Genomic DNA, 5,390 nt, shown 5'->3' with positions numbered 1-5,390 from the left:
CAGTTGTCATGCAGGACAATGCTGATTCTACTCAGGACCCACCCTAACCACTCTTCTTTGCTTCTAGACCTATAACTAGACTCAAGTCCTAGCAGGCTCCTAAATGTGAGATACAGTGTTTTGACCCATGAAGAGATGCATTACACTCCAAAAGAAGTGCTTACATTTTCTAATTTATATAAACAAATCTGAGGACCATGTGTGGGAATAATTACTATAAATGAGGTGTGCTAATGGAAAACACATAAGGTTGAATTAGGGTGAATTTATTGATATGGTCTCACTAAGCAGAGAGAGTCTGTATTTAATGTTGCAGATCAGAAAGGTAGAAAGGGCTCTACCAGGTTGGCTCAAGCATGGGCTAAAAGGTAGCCCATAGTATGTGTGTTAGAAATGCTGGATTGAAGGTCTGTAGGATTTTGAAGCAAAGCCCTACCATCCTGCAGGTAACTATTACTCTTTGGAGAAACAGCTCTTGGTCTGTTATTGGGCATTAGTAGAGACTGAATGCCTAACCATGCACCACAAAGTTAACATGTGACCTGAGTTGCCCATCATAAACTGATAGTTGTCGGATACACCAACCTGTAAAGTTGGGTGTGTGCAGCAGCACTTCAAATGTAACTTACTAAAGCACAAGTAACTTACATAAAGAAGAGGCTGAAATGCTGCTACTCTGCCTTTTCTCTTCCAGTATGCACCTATGTTCTCTATGATTAGGAGATAGGAAGAAAGATGGTCTTAGTTTATGGATGTTTCTGTATGATATGTAGGTACCACCCAATAGTAAACAGCTGTAGCACTACAGCTTTTCTCTGGGATATCCTTGAAGGACAGTGGATAAAGGAAATTCTCTCAGCCTGCAGAACTTCCAGCGGTGCACCTGGTTGTTCACTTTATGGAAGGATAAATAGCCAGATATGTAATTATATACTAATTCATGGGCTGTAGCCAATGGTTTGACTGAATGGTCAGGGACTTAGAAGGACCATGATCAGGAAATTAATGAGGAAAATTTGGGGAAGTAGTATATGAATAGATCACTCTAAATGGGTGAAAAACATGATGATATGAGGGGGACACCCCTAAAACCAGAATGTATTTATTAAAAATTGAATATTTTTATTTTTAAAATGTATTTTATTGATTGTGCTATTACAGTTGTTCCATTTCACCCCTTTATTCCCCTCCACTCTGCACACTCCTCCCACCAGCATTCGTCCCCCCATTAGTTCATGTCCATGGGTCATACATGTAAGTTCTTTGGTTTCTCCATTTCCTATCCTCTTCTTAACCTCCCCCTGTCTATTTTGTACCTACCATTTATGCTTATTCCCTGTACCTTTTCCCCCATCCCACCCCTTCCTTTCCTCACTGATAACCCTCCTTGTAATCTCCTTTTCTGTGATTCTATTCCTGTTCTAGTTGTTTGCTTAGTTCGTTTTTGGTTTTGATTTTTTAGGTTCGGTTGTTGATAGTTGTGAGTTTGTTGTCATTTTACAGTTCATATTTTTTATCTTCTTTTTTTTCTTAGATAATTCCCTTTCACATTTCATATCATAAGGGCTTGGTGATGATGAACTCCTTTAATTTGACCTTATCTGGGAAGCACTTTATCTGCCCTTCCATTCTAAATGATAGCTTTGCTGGATAGAGTAATCTTGGATGTATGTCCTTGCCTTTCATGATTTGGAATACTTCTTTCCAGCCCTTTCTTGCCAGTAAGGTTTCTTTTGAGAAATCACCTGACAGTCTTATGGGAACTCCTTTGTAGGTAACTGTCTCCTTTTCTCTTGATGTTTTTAAGATTCTCTCCTTATCTTTAATCTTGGCTAATGTAATTATGGTGTGCCTTGGTGTGCTCTTCCTTGGGTCCAACTTCTTTGGGGCTCTCTGGGCTTCCTGGACTTCCTGGAAGTCTATTTCCTTTGCCAGATTGGGGAAGTTCTCCTTTGTTATTTTTTGAAATAAGTTTTCAATTTCTTGCTCTTTCTCTTCTCCTTCTGGCAACCCTATGATTCAGTTGTTGGAATGTTTAAAGCTGTCCCAGAGGTTTCAAAGCCTCTCCTCATTTTTTTGAATTCTTGTTTCTTCATTCTGTTCTGGGTGAATGTCTATTTCTTCCTTCTGGTATAAATTGTTGATTTGAGTCCTGGTTTTCTTTCCTTCGCTGTTGGTTTCCTTTATTTTACTTTTCATAGTCTTCACTTTTTCCTCTATTTTGTGATCATACTTAACCAATTCTGTGAGCATCCTGATTACCAGAGTTTTGAACTGTGCTTTTGATAGATTGGCTATCTCTTTGTTGCTTAGTTGTATTTATTCTGGAGCTTTGATATGTTCTTTCATTAAAGCCATTTTTTTTTTTTGGTCTGGGCCCACCTGTTACATAGTAAGGGGTGTAGCCTTAGGTATTTGCCAGGGTAGGGCAATCCATGTTGCTGTGCTGTGGTGCTGTATGTGGGGGAAGGGTAAGAGAGGGAACAATGTGGCTTGCTTGGCTCTCAGCTGGCTTCCAGTCCCCTCAGCCACTACTCACAAGCAAATTGGGCCCTTCTGGTGCTGATTCCTAGGAAGGTAGTTTTGTGTATGTTCTAGGACCCTGTGGATCTCTTCAACAAACTCTCCTGTGAGGCTAGGAGTCTCCCTCACCTCCTCAATTTCCAGTTCTCTTCAGTCAGGGGTTTTGAGCCTCTCTTTCCCTACACTGGAACCCTGGGTTGTGTGGTCTATCTTGTTCCCCAGTTGTTCCCCCCAGTTTATCCACATGCAAATGTGTGACTGCTCACTCTGCCAGCTGCTGCCTCACTTAGTCTGCCAGCTGCCGCCTTGCCTGCACCAGTTCTCCAACTGCCACCATGCCATGAGTCCTCTCTGTCTGGCTGCCTGCCTCTGTCCCTCCTACCAGTCTGGATGAATGTTTGTTCTTTAACTCCTTAGTTGTCAGACTTCCATACAGTTCAATTTTCTGTCAGTTCTGTTTTTTTTTTGTTGTTTTTAAATTTGTTTTTGTCCTTCTTTTTGTTGTGCAAGGAGGCACAGTATATCCACTTACACCTCCATTTTGGCCAGAAGTGCATATTTATTCTTACATGTATAAACTTCAGTCATCTTCAAAGTATTCTCCATTTGATGCAATACACCTATCACAACATTTTCCCACAGCTGAAAACAGATTTTAGCTTGTCAACTTTGATTCCTTTTAGCGCTTCTGCCATTTTTGTTTGTTTCACTTCTTCCACATTGGCAAAACTTTTCCCTTTGTGGACTTTTTTCATCCAGAGAAACAAAAAAAAAGTTGCTTTTGGTGAAATCAAATGAATCGGGAAGGTAGGGTATAGGGGACATGCCATTTTTGGTCAAACACTGCTGAACACTCAGTGCAGTGTGGGCCCGTGCACTCATAAATCACCCATCATGAAATGGGAAAATGCGTTGAGTCTTCAAAAATATTCATTAAAGATGAATGTAGCCTCTGACAACAATGCTAGCTGGTAGACTCATACAGATGGATTCCTAGAACACTCACCTAGCAGAGGAAACATATACTACAAGGGGCCTGCCCTCCAAAAGGGAATTCTGGTTTTGGGGGGTGCCCCCTATGTTTATGTTCCATGTGAATGTTCACCAATGGGTGACCTCAGCAGAGGTGGATTTTAATAATTAAGTGAACATGATGACCCATTCTATAGACACCAGTCATCCTCTATTCCCAGCCATTTCTGTTACTGCCCATGGGGCTAATGTACAAAGTGGCTGTGGTAGCTGGGGCAGAGATTATGCATGGACTCAGCAATATAAACTTTTACTCAGCAAGGCAAATTTGGCTATAATTACCATGGAGTCCTCAAACTGCCAGCAGCAAAGATCAACACTGACTGCCTGATATGGCACCATTCTCTGAAGTAATGAGCCAGCTACCTGGTGGAAGGTTAATTACATTGCATCACTTCTATCATGGAAGGGACAGGCAGAGTTTTGCTCTTACTGGAATAGACATTTACTTCTAATATAAATTTGCCTTCCTTTCATGCAATGTTTCCACCAAAACTATCATTCACAGACACACAATGTCTCATACACCATCATGATATTGCACACAGCATTGCTTCTGATCAAGAAAATCACTTCACAGCAAAAGGAAGTTCAGTAATGGACATATGCTCATGAAAGTAACTGATCTTACCATGTTCCACCTCAGCCTGAAGCAGCTGGCATGATAGGACATTGGAGCAGTCTTATCTAGGCTCAATTACAGCACTAGCTAAGTGTAAATATCTTGCAGGGCTGTGGCAAGATTCTTTATAAGCTCCATATGCTCTGAATCAGTGTCCAACATATGGTGTTGTTCTCCAAATAGCCAGGATTCACAGGTCCAGGAATCAAGAGATAGAAATGAGAGTGGCACTGCTTGCTGTTACCTCTAGTGACCCAATAGAAAAATGTTTGCCTCATGTTCCTACAACTTTATGTTCTGCTCACCTAGAGGACTTAATTCCAGAGGGAGGAATATTTTCACCAAAAGACACAACAATGATTCAATTGAACTGAAAGTTAAGACTGCTGCCTTGATACTTTGGGCCTTTTGTGCCTCTGAATCAACGGGGAACAGAGTTATGGCATTGGCTGAGGTGACTTACACTGACTACCAAGGGCAAGAGATAACAGAAATGCTAGAAGACATTTCATTTTTATATAGGAGTCAATTCCCCTTGTACATATAACACTTTAACATGTGTATGTATGTAACAACAGAGCTTCTAGTATTTGAGGGAAAATTATACAAATAAGGAGAAATAGATAAGTCCACAGTTATTGTTGGAGGCTTCAACACTTCTCTCTCAGCAACTGATAGAACAAACATATAGAAAATTAGTAAGGACACAGGAGAAGAGAATAACACTTCCTACAGCATGAACAAATTTCTGTTTATAAAACATTTCATTCTTCAACACACCCTAACCTTTGCATGCACAAAGTACAACAATTCACCAAGATTTTTACTTACTCCATAGGATAACACAAGTGACTTTATCCTGAATGAGTCCTGTGCTCAGCCATTAGTTTCAGAGATTTACTAACTGCACGATGCCAATGAGAGGATTTGTGCTTTATTTTGCATAAAGATGTGCACAGAGATCTGGAAATTTATCAGGCTATAAGCTTGATAGAATAGGTTTTATAATGTGTTGTGCCTACTTTGCTAGTGAATAATGTCTATAAGGGGTAGATTTTATCTAAGCTTTTGTTTTTATTATAATTTTGTAATGAAAGCATGGAGGAGCAGCTGAACCACACCACTTCAAATTTGTTTGCCAGCTATCATTATTTACCAAATAATAGTTGTGCATTACTAAATGACTTGTGTTAGTTTGCATCAGATACGTATT

The sequence above is a fragment of the Phyllostomus discolor genome, chromosome X (assembly GCF_004126475.2).
Source record: "Phyllostomus discolor isolate MPI-MPIP mPhyDis1 chromosome X, mPhyDis1.pri.v3, whole genome shotgun sequence".
Taxonomy (NCBI): domain Eukaryota; kingdom Metazoa; phylum Chordata; class Mammalia; order Chiroptera; family Phyllostomidae; genus Phyllostomus; species Phyllostomus discolor.
Note: the sequence above shows the minus strand (reverse complement) of the source record.